The sequence below is a fragment of the Thermobia domestica genome, chromosome 11 (genome assembly GCF_964235325.1).
Source record: "Thermobia domestica chromosome 11, izTheDome1.hap1.1, whole genome shotgun sequence".
Classification (NCBI taxonomy): domain Eukaryota; kingdom Metazoa; phylum Arthropoda; class Insecta; order Zygentoma; family Lepismatidae; genus Thermobia; species Thermobia domestica.
The window spans coordinates 98,193,601-98,215,617 of record NC_137464.1 but is presented as its reverse complement, the minus strand read 5'-3'; the positions used below and the strand labels follow the sequence as shown (position 1 = coordinate 98,215,617).

At 35.6% G+C, this 22,017-nt stretch overlaps 2 protein-coding genes across 2 annotated transcripts in view; one reads left to right on the top strand and one right to left on the bottom strand.

Annotated features, from left to right (window-relative positions):
- The first annotated feature begins 314 nt into the window (after positions 1–314).
- The window catches only part of LOC145663637 (solute carrier family 25 member 45-like), a 112,800-nt gene continuing 91,097 nt past the window's right edge, over positions 315–22,017 (top strand). Inside the window, exon 1 of the mRNA XM_081729738.1 lies at positions 315–496. The gene's annotated coding sequence lies outside the window, so the exon portion shown is untranslated. The remainder of the gene's footprint in view (positions 497–22,017) is intronic.
- The window catches only part of LOC145663636 (uncharacterized), a 47,930-nt gene continuing 34,886 nt past the window's right edge, over positions 8,974–22,017 (bottom strand). The window contains exon 3 of the mRNA XM_081729736.1: positions 8,974–9,181. The gene's annotated coding sequence lies outside the window, so the exon portion shown is untranslated. The remainder of the gene's footprint in view (positions 9,182–22,017) is intronic.

Sequence of the window (22,017 nt, the reverse complement as noted above, 5' to 3'; positions counted from 1 at the left end):
GCGAGATGGTACCCGCGCGGTTTTTTCAATGTTCGAAATTGTGTCTTTTGATATACCGTGTCGTATGCTTTGATAGAATAATTTAATGTTGAAAAAACGTTTGAAATTTCAAATTGTCAAGCAAGAAGCTAAAACATTAAGTTCTTATTACCGTTGTTAGATAGTAGCACCTTCTGTAGTGAGGTTTACTGCAGAGCGAAACAACAAATGGCGCTAGCTGTTATCAGCTACTTGCATAGCCTGTGTGTGATCTTTGGAATTGACTGATCATTCTATAGAATAGTGTACGTGAGTTAAGGAGGTGGGAGAATAAGTAACATTGTGGGTTGTGGGAAAATGGCATCTACGAAATTAAGGTTTGGAAAGTGAAATTGCATTCAACTTGAATATTTATTTTGTGACTTCAGAAAATAGAACAAGTAGCAATGTCTCATGTACACTACGTGAAGGAGTTTGGTTTATATGGACTGGTTGAAATGCACCTACTCACACACTGGTACGTACATGTTCCTTTATAAAAGATTGGAGGTTTGTTGCGCTGATGATAAACTCCCACAGTGAAATAGAGGGTTATACCATTGCAACATACATGCGGATAACTTTCAAATAGGTGATAAAGCTGTGCTTGAAAATTACATGAATTGTCAATGCTATTCTGCAGTATAGATATATACAAAACAACATATGAATGATTATTTGACGTTAATCGAGTTTCTTCTAACTTTTTGAACAGCTTTTTCTAAATTATATTTTACATTAAAATATATTCATTAAGTATTATTATTATTATTATTATTATTATTATTATTATTATTATTATTATTATTATTATTATTATTATTATTATTATTATTATTATTATACACTCATAATCGTCGAATACTTTTCATTACATTAAAATAATTTATATGCCATTAACATTAGATTCCATAGACTAGCTATTTGAAAGCTAGTACTACATGTTTCGGCTCAGTCATAATTTAAATAATAAACTATTCTTTCTCTTTCACCTATCTTCTTGATCTGCGTATCAGAGACAAGGAATATTGTTTCCTCAGCCCAATATATATATATTGATTTCCAAATCCACATGCACATTACGTAATTAACCATAAAATACTGTAACAGTTGGATTTTCCATATCATAAATGTCGTTCCAAGGCTTTGATTAATTTATATCCGCATATTTCTTAACTAAATCACCGATCACATACAAACTTATGTTGTCCCTATTTAACAAACTGTCAACCATTTTTGAAATCAATCAGGTTGTTTTATAATAAAGATTCGAAAAAAAAAGCTTTCGTAGATTTTAATTTTAAGCATAATCGGGTACAGACCAGAATTCAAATTATCACTTGTCCAAATTCCATGTAATGCGCTAAAGTTCAGGTCTATTTTAGCAGCGCATTACATGGTTTTCTCAATTGTTATTGAAATCGGAAGTGGAAGATATTTATACCACTTCTAGTTTGAATAGGGGATTAAGTAAGAGAGGAGGTGATACATAATCTTAGAACTCTAAATCGATTCCACAAGGGGCCGCGGTCGCTCAGTGGTAGACCTTTCACTTCTGGTCCATGGGGTCCTTGGTTCGATCCAGCCCTCGCCAAGTGAGCTTTGTAGTGGACAAACACTGTGTATCGGTTTTCTCGGGGTTCTCCATTTCCTCCCAATTTCTTCATTCCACCATTACATTCACTTCTTATCATCACCGTCTCCTTTAGCCCAGCCAGCATATACGAGGGACGTAAAGATTTCATTTCATTTTTCGATTCCACAAAACCGCTTTTTCCTATCTCTTAGAGTTTTTGCTATATGTAGATCCATACTGAAACCGGAAGTCGTACTAGATTTCTACCATTTCCAGTTTTATTAGAGAGTTAAGGATGGAAATGAAACGGACGCTTAATCGATTGCAGGAGACCACATTCCTCAATCTATTACTATTATTACTCTGTAATACTCAACGTTATTATTTTCAATTCAACGTGGTTATTTTCTATCACTTCCGGATTTGATAGAGAGATTAGAGTAGATAGGTATGGAATATGTTCTTGAGATGCTTAATTGATTGTAGAAAAATCACTTATCGCTATCTGTTACCGTTTTCACTCTATAACGACCAACATGAAAACCAGAAGTTGTTGATTTCTGTCACTTCGGCTTCAGTAGAAATATTAGTGGAAATGGAATATATTTTTGAGACACTTAACTGAATGGCGATGAACGCTAAAACTAGAAGTATTTGATTTCGGACACTTCTGGTTTGAATAAAAGATTAAGAGAGAGAATGATGCCTATTCTTAGAACACTAGATCGATTCCAGAAGAACACTTCTTGCTATCAGTTATAATTTTTTCTCTCTGTAGATCAATATTGTCAATTCCTCAGCCAAAATCTCAGCATCTTGCTCAGGACACTGGTTATAACTATGAATTAGCGAGACTTGTCTTGAGAAATATTATAAATATGGTGAAATATAATTTACAACAAGACTTTTTTTTTAAAAAAAAGAAATCTATATCTTAAAATCTTTCCTAAATGGGACTATAAACAGCAATTCTGCTCTCAAGACAAGATCTCGAGATACATTTTCATTAAGATGCATCTATGAATATGACCCTATGTCATCTATTAGAAAATAGGAACTTATTGAAGAAAATAATTTCTTTCTCATGGCAGCAACGCTGCCGTAAAAGTGAGCACCGTTCCAACGCCGGATTCGATCACCAGTTCAAAACTGAACTGGCACCTTTCAACGACTCTCGTATCGGTGTAGGAGCGAAGGAACTAGCTCCAGCAAAAAGACTGATTTATCACATTACTATTATTCACACTAGGCAAATGGTGGAATGGTACCTAATATAGAAGTCCCAGGCCGCTTTCTTCCTTTACCATTCATTTCTGAATTTCCCGAAGTGTAATCGCAAAGGGTTGTCATCCCTCATACGTGACGAGCTTAAGACCATAGGTGCCGGCAATGGCCAGAAATACGTATGTATAAATTAATAGATCTAGGTTATTCCAAAGGCGTTTAAAAAAGGTCTTGTCAAAATTATATTCTTCACTACACATATAATGCACTAGTTTTACATATAATGCATAATTGAAAATTCTCAAAAGTGTTGTTTATTGAAATTTTGCATGCCTTTCCAGAATCGAGGCTATATCAGATGTGGACCTAAAGTTTAAGATGGAATCCAAACCACAGTAATATAGGCATATATTCCAAAGTTGGGCGTCCGCTTTAATCAAGTTTTTTTCATTGTTATCTCCTTTCCATACTTTCTGCAATTTGTTATTTGGTTCATTAATCCGTGGTCTTCACAAACTTTCAAAAGATTTTGCTTGTTATCAATGTATTCCTTCACAAATGTTAAAATTGCTAGTTCATTGCCCTTGTACATTCGCCATATTGGTAACATAAATGCTCGTTTCTTTCCCACAATGCAACTGTTCGGTTACCTTGCGCCAAGTTGTTCCTTCCGCTCGCCATATAGTCCCATGTTTATAACCGCTTATATATAACAAATAAACAGATTTTTCGAGACTTTTATATATTATCAAGCACACAAACGATCAAATTATCCATATATTTCCTGTAAATTTTAAAAATTTCGCTAGAAACGGACGCCCAACTTTGGAATTTAACCCGTAATATATTCAATATTTCTCTTATGCCGGAAATTGAACCTAGGACTTCATTACACCGAAGACGCATTCAAAATTCTCAAATATACAGAAGTTATAACAAGTAAATAATAAACATTTTATGACAACAATAAGGTGTATTGATAAATGATCAGGACTTGCCATATTTGAATATTATATAAAATTTTACCAGGATAGGATATTGAAAACAAATGTCTTGAAAACAGAAATGTGAACAGCTTAATATAAAATTATTAGTTGAATCATATCATCTTACCTTTCAAACAGAGGTTTCGATTTTGCCTGTCCTAAGGCTACCATTGATGATATGACAATAAAATATAATTGATTAACTTTAGCTCTGTTGCCAAGCTGCATGAATGGATTTAAGCTTCTTTATTGACGTTTGAAAAGTTACTAACAATCCTCGTCTATATTTATGAGAAAAAAAGAAAACGAAAACGAAAAATTCAAAATCAATATTACAAGTCTTGAAAATTTTCTATTAACACAGATTGGTTGTAATATAGAAATGATTTGGAAATAAAGTTGAAGTCAACAAATTTTAATCAAGTTAAGTTCGATGGAATAAATCTTACTCAATTAATGAGAAATACTATTTCAGATATAAAAAAGGTGTAAGTTTCAAAGCTGGTCGTCCGTTTCTAGCAAAATTTTGAAAATTTGCCGGGAAGAAATGAATAATTAGCTTGTTTGGTGCTTGATAAGGAGAGCAAAAGTTGTGATTATTTTCTTATATAAACTCTTCTAAACATTAAACTATTTGACAAGCGGAGGGAACTTGGCGCAAGGTTACTTCATGGTACGATTATGGGAATGTAATGAACGTTTGTTTTCTAAGCATGGCTAGTGATAATCAGGAAGATCTATTAAAAGTAAGTAAAAGTCATGGCTCATTAAATCTAAAATTGTAGAAAATGCGGTAAGCAAATAACTGTATAGAAATGTTAAGGAAGTTATACTTCTCAATGTAACGGTAAGTAACATAACTGATATGGCGGCAAGGTTCTAGAACACAGATCCTTCTTCCCATTTAACTGTAATAGAGACAGAAAACAGTGTGCCCTGCGGGGTTCGCTCGGCAATACTGTGGGAATTAAATATTAAACTTTAGTACAGAAAGAAACAAATTATTACGCTTTTAGCCAAAAAAAAAAAAAAAAAAAAAAATAGGCGGACGACCAACTTCGGAATAAATGCCAAAAAAAGTAAGAGAAATATACAAAATTAAAAAGACAGTCTTATCAGAAATATAAAAATTAGGAAACTAAGAAACCAATCTGGTGGAACACCGAATGTAAAAAATGTGTTAATCTTTGTCAAGCAAACTCTTAGATTTATTTTGGAAAATAAAGTGAAAGATTTTTTTAAAATTGTCAACATACTAATGTCAAATCTCGAGTAATTATTTTAAGAAAAAAAAACAGTTGGGAAATATTTTGTAAAATTTATCAGAAGGCGCACCGAAATACAAAATCCAGAAATTTTGTTAACATTACTTTAAAAAAGCAATAGATGATAACATACCGAGTATTCTATAGACGTTTACATTGGGTGGACAAATTTAATCAGAGTAATACCCCCTGCTTCTGTAAGTAATAGAACTTATCTTTAAAAATTCTTAAGTTTATCACGAAGAGATACAGGAACTCTAGAATTAAATATTATACTTCAATTTTATTTATTTTTAAAGACACTTCTCCAGAATAGATGGAATAAGATACAGGGTGCGGCACGTAAAACCGGCCCGTAAAGTGAACACATAAAATGAAATGTAATGTATTGAATATGATTAACTACAACACATAAATGAAATGTAATGTATTGAATATGACTACTCACCTTCACAGCAGGTGCTGAAAGTGTCCTCCGCCCACTTCAACACACATGTGAGCACGATTGAGGAGATTCATATATACCCTTGTCAGTCCTTGTGTTGTAATGCTATTGGTGACATCCTGGATTCTGGTCTTGAGTTCTTCAATTGTGTGTGGATTTGTTTCGTATACTCTTCCCTTTAACAGTCCCCATAAGTAAAAGTCACACGTGGACAAGTCTGGTGACCGAGGAGGGCACAAGCCTTTGCTGATTGTCCTCTCTGGTGTAAACATCTCATGCACAAGGGACAATGATGCAGCTGATGTGTGGCATGTTGCACCGTCCTGCTGAAAGTAACATAACTGATGCTCCTCTTCGGTCAAGTGTGTATAAAACTCCTCCAGGATTCCCATATACACGTCACTGTTCACTGTCGTCTCAAAGAATATGGGCCCAATAACGCGTGTGGCGGAAATGGCACACCAAACACCAATCTTATCATGCAAGGGTACCTGGTGGATTGCGTGTGGATTTTCTGTCGACCAATACCGGTTGTTTTGGGAATTTACGTACCCAGACAGGTGGAACCACGCCTCGTCACTCATGATGAGCATTAGTGGATCCAAGAAACCACTGGCAACATTGCTCAACAGCCATGAACAGAAATGCACCCTCTTCTGCAGGTCAGGCTCCTTCAGTTCTTGCACAACACTTATCCGGTACGGTTTTAACTTCAGTCCCATTAAAACACGTCTGCAACTTCTCTCACTCGCATGAACCTGTTGACTCAATCTCCTGGTTGACTTTCGAGGACTTCTTGTCATTATCTCCTCCACCTGCATCTTTAATTCAGGTGTGCAGACAGATGGTCGTCTGTTCCTGGGAGCATTTTGAACCGATCCCGTACGCCGCCATTTTTCAATCAATTCCTGAATGGTGCCTTTTGCTGGCACAGAACGTCCTGGAAATTTCTCCCGAAACAAATTCTTTGTTTTCACAAAAGATCCAGTGAGAATGAACCCTTCAACAATGGCAACACGCTCGGGTATCGAACACGGCATTATCACACACTGACACTCACCCGGCTTAACACAACGAGGCCTTTTTCTCAACTGGTTTCGACAAGTTTCACTGGCTGCGGCTGCACGTGACTGCTGCAGGTCACGTAAGTCGACCCGACCTCGACACGCCATCTCTTGGTAGGAAGGTAGATTATTTAAGTGTTGCCAAAAACACAATATACCAGAATATTACGACGGGCCGGTTTTACGTGCCGCACCATGTATAATTACTTTAAAATCTTCCAGACGCAGCGCTTACATCTACAGTATTTTAATCAAGTTTTGTGAACAAGTAAATTTCGTCATATTCCTATCCCGAAAGAGAGAAAAGAAATGGTGCAGCTGAGAATTTCAGATCAATTTCACTCATTCCTTGAGCCTATAAAATTCTCGAAAATTTAATATGAATAGGTTAATATGATATTTATGAAATAGACATTTTTTACTGCAAATTACTGGATTTAAGAAAAAAGCTTTTAACATATGATGCTTTAGTACAAGAGGATATCTATCTTTTATTTGTATAGATGTAACTGCAGTATATGATTCAGTGTCATTTGATTTAGTTGTTCAAAAAAGTTTCCAATTAAGATTCAAGTAAAATTATTAATTTTATTCATAACTCTCTTCTTAACAGGAAAGTATATATTAAGATAAAGATTTTTACAATAAATTACGCAGCAGTTGTTTAGACCTTCTCCTACAAGGCAGCAAAATCAGCCATATATATATATATATATATATATATATATATATATATATTAAATTCATTATAGGGACAAATTCAAATTCAATTGTTTGCCGACGATATTTGTTTTGGTAACTATTAATAATATGGATGATGGTATTTTTTTTAAAAAAATATAAAAAGCCTTAAAATACGTAACAAATTGGTCTGGCCATTAACTGAAAAAAAAAAAATCCGTAATTAATTCAGGGAAAAAAATATTCCTGAGATACTTCTTCAAGTTGGCACAATGGACAAAAATATTTAATGAGAGACATATCAGATATTTTGGCTTAAATATGGATAGTAAATTACGTTTGAAATCTTATTTAAATTGTTTAAATAGTTAAGTCATGAAATATAATAATTTCCTTTATAGTTTAGCTACAAAAAAGGAGTGAATCCTATAAAACTGATGCAATTATATTATCAATGTTATATCGAAAATTATGTATCTAAGAATATTCAGTTCATCTAACAAAATACTTTTATTAAAAGGTGGGAAAAATCCAATGTGAAACCAAATAAAAAATACTTTTCTCTCAGCCGATTTTTTGTTATTTTGGCAGAAACGTATTTTTTCTGTTGTAATCATAATGAAGAAAATTACAAATAATAATTATCTCAAGGGAGTAGAAGTCTTCTATAACTATTCCAAGATTAAAATACTTAGTTATGTTCCTTAACAAAATAACAACTCCTCAAAACTCTGATATGGCTTGGATGTTAAACGTATTATTTAACCTTCAAAATTTAAAACCTTTTATACACAAACTTCTAGCGCCAGCGTTTTTTTGTGTGTGTGTGTGTGTGTTATGGAACAACTTTAACAACTGATATAACTAATTATGTAAAGATGGAGAACAAATTATTAAGAATTCAAATATATAATGTCCTATGGGAATCGTATATTTAAATATTAGAGGTCAATATAAAATTAATATATAGGAATGCATCTAAATATGAAAACAAGAATGAAGGAGCAAGTATTTACATTCCGAAAAACAAAACAATATTGAAATTCAAATTATCAACATGCGAATCTATCTATGAAGCCTTTGCTATTTCTCATGTATTAACTTATATAGTACAAAAAAGAACATCACCATTACAGTTTGCATGTGTTTTGATTCGTTAACTGTATTGACTTCACTAAGGCTGTCCAATGGAGTTCTAAACCTACACCTAATCTTTTAAATATTAAAGACTTATACAATGAATTATAGAATAATACTAGCTGAAATACTGGTTCTTGGCAATGGTAGACTATGTTTATCGGAAATATCTGAATCCCTTTCGCTTTAGAATATTTATTTCAATTAAAGTTTAGTAATAAAAATACAGAAGATACTTTACTTTTAGCATAAATATTGGAAACTCTATTCCCACAGAATATGCCTTTAATCAAATTGGTATGATTAAATGATCCAGGTTGAAATGGGTAGCTACTATCTTCCAAAAGTCTATTAAGATCGTCTGAAAGTATTGAGTCTTTTGCGCATGAGATGGCACAGAGAAAATAAGTCGCAGTTGATCACTTCAAACATCAGTTGACAGCTGACCGTTGAATCTAGTAGATATGCTAAAAGCGTCGGAATTTTTATAATATATATGATGTAGTCTCTACTGTATTTAATATTTTATGTAAGGAGAAATATTCATATCTATCAAATCATAATAAAGTAATATAGTAAATGCACTTTATTTACTGGAAAATAACGTACACATTCTGTGAAAAAGAAAAGAAAGAGAAAAGAAAGAAAGAAAGAAAAGAAAAGTACAAAAATACTAGAAACATCTTTTTTAAAGCTTTTGTTCCAGAATTCCATTTTATTGGTAACTTCTTCTTCTTCTTTTTTCCTGCCTCACATCTCCATGCGTAGCTAATGCTTCTTTACTCCTGGAAATGAATAATATCACAAATGAGAGTATGAACAGTAATCAAAGAGAGAGTTCATCTGAACAGGACTTACATCACACTAATAAACAAAGAAAAAGTACAAGTATACATAGTAAATATCAGAACACGAAACAAAACAAACTCTCAGGAATCACAAAAGAGAAAAATGGTGTACACTGAGAAAAAAACGTATGTGGCGTACGTAAAAACGTAGATTACATGCGTAAATCCTGCAGTTTTTGGACTTAACGTACAACGCTATGTAAAATACTGCTGCAAACGTATAACTGAAAACGTAGACCTATATTTTGTAGTATATTTTCCGTATAAGTGTTCCTAACAAACGTACTTTCCATACGAAAGAAATAAGTGTATATAGGTGGTAAGGATCTCACATACAGATGAACGTATATAACTTATAGCTGACGTATGTAATATACGAAAAACTGTTAGATGCAGACATCCTGCAGGGGCATGATGTAACATCTAGGAGGAAAAAAGGCAGTACGTATGTATCATACGGGTAACGTATGTTCCGTACAGATTTCCGTAGTAAACATAAGGATTCTGTATATTTGTACAATATACCGCTGTCCGCAAAACATAAAAAAACAGTGATAGTAATAGTAATAGTAATATTGGATATCTGTGACCCATAACTCATGAAAAAAATATTTAGTCAATTGGAATTGAAGAGAAATCTAGGAGGAAAACGCAAAAAAAAAAAAAAAGCACTAAACACACACAGAATAGGAACAAACCTGAAACCCCCAGAATAAAAAAGAAACACGGAGAAACAATAATGCATCTGGATTAGTCGTATCACTCGTCCAGATAAGAAATGAAGAAAAAATATGATATTGCTATGTATCACTGCAATGCATACAGGGTTGAGATTATAAAATAAATTATACACTAAAAATCTTTCAAACGTTTCTCACCTCTTCTTACTTGTATTATTGTTTTAATGAATAACTTAAAATTATAAATAATCGTAAATTATTCAATTAATTATAATAATAGTATATTTAAAATTAATTTGTTTTAATGCGTATTATAAAAGGAGTAAGAGCTCTGTTATAGGTGACTGATAAATACATAAATAAAGAGTGCTACTGAAATATTCGTTCTTTGTGCAGGAAAGAGAGGTTTATGGAGAATGTTTGAAATGTATATTTAAACCATCTCCGCCCCTTAGGATGTTTAGTTGATTTGAAAATAAAATTATAAAATAACATGTCTCAATGAAAAAATCTCAGCTCCAGAACCATTTTAAAAACTTTTCAGCCATTTCCTAACTTTCGTCACTTTAGCTCCTGACGTAAGGTACAAAAGCTTATAGGTTAACTTCAAGGTTTGAGTGCGTGGGTGTGGTACTTTATTTCTCGGTAGCTACTAGCCGGGCCAAGCGAAATTTGGTGTGCAAGTAGCCCATCGTTTAAAGAATAAAAATATCTAAAATATCGAAAATCATGTGAGTATCCCATAGAAACGTACCCTTACGGGTTAGAGCAGAATAAAGAAATATTGAAGAGGTCGATATTTTCAAGTATCTATGAAGTTTGACGAGACACGCTTATTGCACCAAAGAGATCAGGCCAAGAATTGTCATAGTCAAAGAAGCATTCAACAAGAAAAGATCATTCTTAACTAACAGGCTTAAAGAAAAGGTTAGTCCTGTGCTATATATATGGGGTATTGGACTGTATGGTTCAGAGACTTAGACATTATGGAAGTTACAGAAGAAATATTTTAGAAAGTTTCGAAATGTGGTGTTGGAGGAAGTTGAAAAATATAAAATGGACGAGAGAAAGAGAGACTAACAAACCAAAAATTCTTTTTGAAACGAATAGGAGAGAAGGACACTTTTAGCCAGCATCTTTCGTAGGAAGGCCACTTGCATTGAGAACAAAAATTGTAGGTGGCGTACTACAACGGCATGATGTAACATCCAAGGGCAGTGCCTATGTAGCATACGGATAACGTATGCTCCGTACTGATTTCTGTAGTAAGCAAGAGGATAACGTATATTTGTATATACAATATACCGCTGTCCGGAGAACGGATTTTTCTCAGTGTGGTTTGGACATATCATGCGAAGAAATTGTCTTGAACACATCTTGCTAAGAAATTGTCTTCTTCATGCCACCATAGAAGCAAAGATGAAAGGAAAGCGAGAAATAGGAAGAAGAATAGTACTGATCGATGATTTGAAAAATAGAAAAAAATATTGGGAGTTAAAAGGGAAAGGGGAAGATCAAGAAACGTGGAAGAAACATTTCCACCCCAAAATCTAAAATCATAATAAAGGAAACCTCATTAGTCCCAGGACCTGCCAAAAGGCAGAATACTTAATAATAGTAATATTTAATGGCAGAGCTCGGCGAGGGATAGTCTCAGTTTGTATGTGGTACTTTATTACTTGGTAATTACTAACCGATTCCGAACAAAATTTGGCGGGCAAGTAGCCCATCTTCTAAATAAGTCTTCCGTCACAGTGTGTCCGCGGACCCCTAGGGGTCCGTGAAACATATTTAGAGGATTCATGGGACTATTTACATCTCATAGTGTATAAAAATATATAAATAAGGCAATGGACAACTGCATGTATGTGTTGCATGTATATTGCATGTTGTAATAACACAATATACAGTACATAACATATATAAAGGTTTGTAATTTAATTTTTGTTGTTAATATGGCTGGCTTCCTACCTCCCAACTACTACTATTACACAGATACGAAAATATAAACTTGTGTGTTCCTTATCTTACCTGAAAGGTATAAAAGGAGTCTGCAACTCTGAAGTAATTAGTAACCACTGATTTAAGGAATACATTGTATATTTGGTTCTTGTGCTCGGCTAGAGACAGTCTCGGTGATACTTTGTTTCTCGGTAACTACTGGATTTATTTGAATGAAATTGAGTGAAGTAGTCCATTGTCTAAGGACTAAAGACCGCTATACCTAATGGCCGAGTTTGACCAGATACAAGCTTTGCTCAACTTGTGTATGGTACTTTATTCCTCGGTTAGTACTGGCCGGATCTAAACCAAATGTAGTGGACGAGTAGCCGAAAGTCTAAGTAATAAACATCGTTATATTTGGTGGCCGAGTTCTCGACCACCTCGGCTGAGCAACAAATGCTTCTATCACAACTTCACACGCCGAGACCTTCCCAATTCGGGGCACCGACTCTGTTCCCCTTGAATAAATAGGGAATTAAATTAAAATATTAACGAATTTTCTTAGAAGTGGATTTTTTTAGATTACTTGAAGTAACAGTGGTAATTCACATTCGCCCAATATATGTGTGCTACCCTTGTGAAGGAAGCTACGCACCATGATAACCCAAAGTTGCTTAAATTCTGTGGAGCAGTAAATATAATAATAATAATAAAAAATACCTTCCATCGAATGTGATAAACTATATTACAATCTCGAGAATTTTCAATTTCTATTTCGGTACATCTTACAGTAGTAAGTGAATGTAATCACAATTGAAGACTTTGGGGCAAAAACCCTTCAAATCCAAAAAGTGAACGTGTAAAAGAGTTTCTTGCCATCCGATTTCTTTCAAACTTGGCACATATATACTAGACCGAAAATAAATCGACACGTATTTTTTGTTTAAGGGGACAAAGGGCCCCTTTCCAGAAAAGGGCCCCTTGATTAATAGGGCCACATTAAAGAAACGAAACTCTGCTGATGCAAAGATGACTTCAAACTAGGAAACAAGTGTTTTGTCGCTTCTGCGAGAGAAGGGTTGCAGTGGGCAATGTCCCCCTTCGAAGTGATACATTTACCGAGATTAATGTAGGCGTCCACAAAGTGTGACTAAGGATTATTTTGTCGGAAACCATGTGGTAGATGGAAAAATCGGCTACCACGTACTCCATTATGTTTGTCGACATACGTTTTGAAATAATATTTTTGGCCCCAGGATCCCCAGCAGGGTCTCAGGCGGAATCTAACGCAAAATTTTCAAATGGGAAGGATGGTCGTATAACATATCGAATGAAAGTTGTTGTTAAATAGAAGAAGATGTAAAGAATCACGACTCTCTACTATAGCCCTGTGCAAAATTACAGCGGATCAAAATGGAAACATAATCTGCATTGAAAAGTCTATGGCCACCTTTGTAAATGTGAAACAGTGAGACAGATGTGAAACAGCAAAACAAGTGTTTCATCATTTTAAAAATACACAATGTATTAAGATATAAAAAATATGTTCTAGAGCCTCAGACGAGTCCTTCTCATAATTTTCAAATAACAAGAGGGGTATCGTTTAAGAGTTGCTGTAAAGTGAAAGAAGACGAAGAAAGTCTCGACTGTCTACACCTGTGCAATAGAATGGCGGGTCAACACGTAAACACAAAATTGATCGAAAAGTCTACGGCCACTCCCATAGATCTGAAACGTTGATGCAAATGTCAAATTAAGAAAGCACGTATTTCATCATTTCAAACGTAGAGTAACGTAGAGACAACATGAAAGCACTTAACATTTGTTTTGTGTGTGTAAGAGAAGAGGATTATAGATAAGGGATAAACGCTTACTTTGAATGAAAAAAAAATCCCTAAATTGCTAGTCATGCAATATCTGTCAAAAAGAAGGTAGAACTACATAAAATGTTTGCAAAACATAAACACGTCAAAACTATGCAACTGATGTCTAAGAAAAATTAGATTAAGGTAGGATAAACGTCCCAGCAGCTGAATAAAATGGACGCAATATTTAATAAAGCTCGGCGCTAGAGAAACAATGATATTCCTAAGTACAGATGACCGGAAATTAGGAAAAACGCGGGTTTGTTGTTTCTGTGGGGAAACATGAGGTTTTTCTGTTATGTGGGTACGAAATGACGAAATAGATATTGAGCGCACTAAAATTAAATAGCTTGATGAATAAACCGGTGTTATTCAAAAAGCTTAATCTGGGAGGAGATAGGAGACTGGAAACACAAACAACGTTCCAAGGAATGGCGTGGGAGACCCGGGTTCGATTCCCGGCGGGAGCTCATGTGGTTCGGATTCCACGTTAATCAGTAGGTCCACGTCTCATATAGCCTCGCTGCTGAACGGGACGCTAAACTAAAATCAACTCAACTCAACGTTCCAAGGAAATGCAAATATGCATGGATACCAACGTGACGCTGTCACACAATTGTATGTTGATTACAGAGACCTTTCATGTAGGCATGACCTTCCCGGCTAATATTGTTATGCCCACAAAACAGGTGTAAATACGGGGGACTAGAATGATTTGATCACCAAAATATTTAACATTATATTGTATATTTCAAAAATATGTATATGTTTGTGCAACATGAAAAGCATGGGATAAATGTCCTTCTAAAGTTTCTTCCTAAGTAATGAACGATATAATCACGAGGTGGTTAGACTGTTAAAATGTAGCGGCCACTTTGTGGTTCATTCACAGAAAATGAAAAATGCCAATAATTCACCAGAATATGTCAGGAGAGTCGAAAATGAAATGGAACCTTTAAGTTTTACGTCCCACGGTTATGACGGTTAGGGTAAAGGAGACGGTGATGATGAGAGATGAGTGAAATGGTGGAATGAAGAAAGTGGGAGGAAACGGGAGAACCCCGAGAAAACCCACGAGCAAGGTGTTTGTCCACCACAAAGTCCACACGGCGCGAGCTGGGATCGAAACAGGGACCCCAAGCACCGGAGGTGAACGCTCTACCACTGAGCCACCGCGCCCCCTCAGGAGAGTCTAGGTAAAGTACATATGGAAATTGGGGAATTCTCCGCTAAAAACATGGATTATCCTGATTAATTCAGTGAATTATTGTCGTTTGTGTTTGCTCGTGCGTGCACTATAAAATAACTGTTGCATTGTGAACATTGGACGCAATGCAGAGAAAAAGCAGAAATTGAAATGATTTGAAAATATGCGTAACAAACACAACGAGGAACGTCATCCCTTAGTCCTAATCTGATTCATCGTCGTCTTCTGTAGATCTACGTGACTGAATATTCTTATAATACATCTGATAACATCCGGGGACGTATTTTTCCGCAAGCTTTTATATATCCTTGAACTTGTTTGCTCTGTTTGGCAACAAACCCTGATATAAATACTTGTTAGGATATATGTAAATAGCATTAAGCTTTGCGATGCAAAATGTTTCGTACACTGGAAAGTTACTGCTAACATCTTACGTACACTGCCCGTTCAAAACATTAAAGCCATACGAATAAATATTATCTCTAGGGCCCATACTAGTAGACACTTTTTACTGAAGTGGATCCACGACTCATTTTTGTTTTATTTACCTTTTTTGTGCTGTTTTGTTTATGTAATGTAGTGAACCTGTTTGATACTGCGGATAGGTGCTGATTGCCACGGGTGCTGACTGTCACAGCCAATTATTGATGCTGACTGCCACGACTATCTCTGATTGCAAATATGAAGGTGCTGACTGCCACGACTATCTCTGATTGCAAATATGAAGGTGCTGACTGCCACGACGGCGTGCTGACTGTCACGAGCCTGGGAGAAACTGTATTTGGAAAGAGAGGAATTAATCCCTCATACTAAATTTATGATTATTAATTAATTTAGTAGGGATTAATTTAGTAATCATCACAGCAAATCTATGTGGCTTCTTATAAGTTACAAAGTTGCTCACTAAGTGGAACGACATACACTTGGATGTTTATAAAGGGATTGTCTTTTCTGTTATATGTACAATTTGCACATTTCATTGTTTACATTAATTGGTTTATTGTATTATTTAATGGATATGATGGTCTGAAGCCAGCTGACAAGGGAAGTTTGGGAGAAGCACTCGCCTGTAGAGAAATAAGCATGTCATTTGAAGGACCAATTCATGCTGATTACAACAGGTAATAAAACTCCTGTACGTTGAGAACTGTTCGAGATATTCAGCTTGGAAGTTTATATGAGAAAATGAGTGGATGCACGTTTCAACGCGTTAAGTATTCTCTCCCATGGCGAAGCCTGATGGTTTGAACTTGCTATTGCTTGATCATTGGGGTCCATTCACAGACAAATTATCCATTACAAGTTGCATGACGGATGGCAAAGACCTAATGGTTGAGAAGATACCAAAGAATTGCACACGATTTGTGGAACCATTTGATGTGTTTTGATTCCGATCAATCAAAGATTATGGCAGGAGATTTGTACATAGTATGAATTTTCTTCATCTGGACGTTATAATGTACCAACGAAACAATCAAATAAAGTTCCTGTCCATACGAATCACTTCCGATCACCGCGATACATTGGATTGTTTCAGTTTGCGTTCTGCAAGGCAGGATAAGAACAAATTATAGGCCTATAACTTTTGAATCACTTGTCGAATTTGCTTTTTGCTTTGGTTCTGCGAACTGTTTCCTTGATGGATGCAACACAATTGCAAATATAAAATGTTCATGGTGCAAGGGAGTATTTTGCCTGCGTCATTCTTCATAAAACAGAACAACAGTGATCAATTTTCATCTCTAACCTATGATTATTGTGAACAATGTAATGACTAATTGTAACTAACTAACCCGTTAGTTATTGCGAAACACTTTTTTTTTCTGTTACTTCCGATAGCTTTCAATTCGTATGTCAATATTCGTTACTAATTATGTTGTACTTAACGCGTATAAATGCGTATATCCTCATTTTCTCATATAAACTTCCAAGTTGAATATCTCAAACCGTTCTCAACCGTACAGGAATTTTATTAGCTTGTTATAATCAGCATGAATTGGGACTTCAAATGGCATGCTTAGTTTCTCTGCAGGCGAGTGCTTTCTCCTGAACTTCCCTTGTGAGGTACAGCCAGCAGTGCTTTTTTGATGGAACTTTCAAGACCTGCTCGAAACAATTTGCACAGCTGTTCACAGTTCATGCTGACATAGGGAGTTCAAGTGAGAATACATAAATCGTACCAATTTTGTACGCACCGCTCCCTGACAAAACTGAAAGTACACTTATGTCCAAAGGTATTGTCGCATATCTATAACTGTCTTCTTGTAAGAATATAATTTGAAATTTTGCAGAACTTTTAATACTTATATTATGTGTATAATCAGGAAATTTATATTTGTGATAAATTTCATAGGAAAAGAATTATGAATACGAAAATCATAATGAGTAAAATAAAATGTAAATAAATGGACAATAAAATTTTATTTTCGTTTTATTCTTCTTATTTACTGCTCTTTTGACATGAAATTTACCACATTCTTGTCTTTGCCGATTATACACATACTAACATTATAAGGAATAGCGGGCGAATTCGTTATCAAATTATATTACTAGAACAACACATTTATAATCATGTGACAATAATTTTGGACATGAGTGTACATACAGAGACCTGTTTACCTTTGTTAGGTGTTGGTCTGAACAACACGATCCTAAGGATCATCTAGTTTCTTTCGTGCTTCTTGGCGTCCGGTAATGTTACGTCTAGCAACTTTCTCTCAGGCTCGTGGCAGTCAGCACGCCATCGTGGCAGTCAGCACCTTGATATTGGCAATCAGCGCCAGTCGTGGCAATCAGCACCTTTAATTGGCTGTGGCAGTCAGCACCCCACCCCTTGAACAACGAAGAGCTTCTCTGGGGGGGGGGAGAAGTTGCTCCCCCTGCCCTCTACAAGTTACGGGCCTGATAACATGCTCGAGGATAAATTCTCATGCGTGATTTTTCAGGAAATCAAAAAAGGCATTAAAAAGTATGTCATTCGTTCCCAATCTGGTGAATTAGGCCTAATACTTTTCACTCTGCTGAACAGATTATTGATCTATTTTTGTATTATACGTAAAAAGGACATACTGTTAGGTATCCGAATTCTATCTATTCTAATTTGATTTCTGCTAACAGCTACGCAATATTCCTAGCAGTAACATATATACTCCTAAGTGCGACACAGATGGTTCTAAGAGTATGTGATTAACTTTACGTAACATTATAAAAAAAGATATATTTTTCAAATATGTCAAGAAGTTCAGTGTAGGCGCGTGTATATGTCGTGATCGATCGTAAGTAAAAAATCGTACTGGCCCGAGAGATAGTGGAGTGTGCAGGCCTCCACTCCGTCAGTATCTTCGAATAGTTTCTACTAGCAATAACGATAAATGCTGAACAATGTCTGATACGTGAACTGTTAGTGTATGGGTTCGACATAAGGCTGTGGCAGCGACCCAAACATTCTTACGCAAAAGGAAAGGGTCAGTGAACCATAATACAGCAAAACGTTGGTTCCACAAAATTTGTCCAGGTTGTAAAAATGTCGAACATCAACCAAGGTCCGGCCACCCTAAAATAATAGATTCTGAGATCATACGATATGGCATTGAGAAAAAAGATTTATAAACACACGACGATTGTCAAACCAACTCGGGATGTTTCCGTCTGCTGTAGTGCACCACCTTCACGAACTCGGGAAAATCATCAGGGAAGCTGCTGCAATGTGCCGCATGAGTCGATTTTTTACAAAAAAAAAGTTCATAAAAATAAACATCATAAAAGAATAAAAAGGTAAAATAAAAATAAAAATGTAAAATAAAAATGAATGAATGATGATGATGATATTGATGTGTTTCTGTATGATGTTCCCTTTCCTCAAGACTATGGTTGCGTGAATGCGTCACTGATTGCTGAACGCGAACCCACCGGGCCCAGACGGGTAAGCTATCAACACTCACTGACCCATCCACTACACCAATCATCTCCGGAAAATAGAACTCAAGTCGACCCAAAATGTGACGATTTCTAAGCCTCCCTCATTCTCACTCGCAGTCCAGTATCCCGATCCGCAGCTCGTCGTCTGCATCCCATCACGAAATAGGTTACAAACCACGATCCGACAGAACAAGACACTGACCCGAGAGTGAGACTGACGGTGAGTGCTTCGAGAATCTAAATGTTTGTAATTACTAACCCAGATAAAAAAAATATCGAATCGAATCTAAATCGCGCAACGGGATGGAATTTCGAAAAAGAAACTGAATGCCAAAGTGAATTTAGTTGATCTTATTAACGAAGTGAAATTTTCTGGCAGGTCTGTGATTCCAACCCCGGTCACACTAAGTGAAATCGATTCTGTACGCTTTCAAGATGCTATAATTTACTTTCGTTACACTGTTCACGTACTGCTTTTAAACACTCTACTTTCTGAATACCAACAATACTATTGAAGTTACTTTACAACATCGTTTTAAATAATTAGCTTTGCACTGGACAATGAAAGATTTTGTTTCGACTCGCATACTTTATTTACACTAACTTTCTGTACATAACGAACGTGTTGTTGCTGACGAGCATCTCCCATTACCAATAGTTGTATTAGCACCCTTGTTATCAATGTGAGCCGAAACTTTGTATCCATTTTGTCTCATCGTATTCAAACTAAAGTGAAGGTAAGCACAAACCAGAGAATGGATTTTGTTCTGTAATATAGCAGTACGGAAAATAATAAATAACAAAAAAAGAATATACGAAATTACATATTCAAAATATAATTTTGGGGTGAAATGTATGTACTCGAGAGTACACACATTTCATGGACTGTTGGTAACAAACATCCACTCTGAAACTCCAAAAGAACAATTCTCCCCCCCATTGAACGAGTGGTTTATGTCACATCGCTAAGTTTGCATATTGTATAACTTAGGGAAAACTACGCAGCGTTTAGCACATTTTGGTGGACATCACCACGCCAATAACATAACACATTTTTCCAATCCGAAAGAGGTTAGAAATTTTGTAGGTTCAAACTCGTCCGAAAAGGGAATTTTTGTTGAATAAAATAGTCACTTACTTGTTCATCTCAGAGACATATAGCTACCTTAGGCGTTATGGATTAAATTTCTTCATCCCCTCACCTCCTGGTGAGTTTTGGGACGTCAAAAAACAATTTAAAGCTGGACTGCAGCCATACTGTCTTCACGGTTTCGGCGACAACGTGCAAACCTGACGCCAGCAGCTTGCTTCCTCGTACCCTTTCACAATGAGCAAGTCAAACTAATTTGTCTTGCGCCGCCGTCCTCAAGAGTTCGTACTCCAAAATGGTCCACTATCAGCTAATCACACTGAATTTAATTGTAGATTTTCTGTAGATCAGACGCACTACACATCTGATCATGGCGGCTTCATCAGCCAAAAGAACAAAGGCAACAGGAAGAAGATTCCCAATTGGAAGATCATTGTGACGTAATTATACGATGATAGGAGTTTCTCTCAAGATCAAAGAAGCCGAAAAATCTCAACCACATATGTGATTGCGGAAGATCCAATCACAGATAATTTAGATTAAACAAAGAGATGCTTCAAGAAGCTACTATGGCTGACTTTACAAATGTAAAATTTTAAAGAAGATTTTCGATATAAAAATTTTGAATTCTTTTGAAGATCCCCTAAGCCAAAAATATGAATGAAAATTGACTGGAAAGGATTAAAAACGACCAGATATAACCTTATTTTCCTAAAATAATATTATATTTTAGCTAAATATACAAATAATTGTTCAATGTAAATATATTACCATATATTTCCCTCTAAATATACTAAAATCATCAGTTCAAGGAACTTAACGCAAATTTTGCGATCTACTTCAAATCAAGTCATTGATTAATTATATATTAAAAATAAAATTTTAATAAATATTAAATTCATATATACACTGGTTGCCCAAAACTTCCGGGCCATGTTACATTATACGATGTATAAGGTAACAGATTCCAGCTCCATTCCAGAGGAGAGTAGATGTATGCCGACAACTACTGCAAAATTCGCGTGATGTGCGCCTCCTGAAACGAATTGCCACATGCGACGAGATTTTTTTTTTGAATTAACATGTGGTAAAAGAGTGTTTCAATAAGAGCCAGTTTCCATAACTAGTCGTCATATCTGGGCGTTTCGAGCATAAAGTCATGCTCTGTGTATGGTGGAACTATGAGAGGATAAACACTTCGAGTTCGTTCCTAACGATCGTACCTTCAATGCCTATCTTTATTCCGAACAGTTGGAGTGGATGTATGCTGCTCTACGCCAAAAATATTCTGTATTGGTAAACCGAAAGCGAGCCCTGCTGCAATATGATAATGCACAATCACACTCGGCTCTAAAATCGCTACAAAAAACATCAGAAACTTTATGGCATCGAACTGATGCCTAACTAGACATAGTGTGTCCTTCGGATTACTGCTTGTTTCAGTTCATGGTGGATTTTCTGAAATCACGATGCTTCACTAACTAGCAGGAGGTTTAAACAGCAGTGACTGACTTCTTTGTCTTTGAGGACAATATATGGTACCGCTGTGGAATCGAGCAACTGGCAGAAAGGTAGCTGCATACAGTCCAACACTAGGGGCTATATTTTGAATGCTAATATGCTTTTACAACACTGCAATAAAAACAAGTATGTTTTGCACCAGAATATTGTAAGACTTATGACTTAACCTTGTATATACAAGCTAATATGTCCGTTGTTCTCACGGGAGGAATAAAGTTGATGCAAAACATATGAAAGTAAAGAAATAAGTTAAATAAATAAACAACGAAGAGCAATACCTTTATCCTCGCATATTATGTAAGACTGCATAACAAATATGCAGTGGTGGTTTCATATAGGAAATCGTTTTTAGAAACAACCTGTAACATGAATATTTTGACCCACACACACACATACATACATACACACACATTATTATATACTAGCATTATTATATAAGCAACTACAGTTGCCGGCTCTTAATTCAGAATCTGGATAAAAAGAGAGCAAGAGTATGCTTATTCCGTTGTCCGGGTAGTTATCCTAAACTGTTATGCAAGCTTGCATAA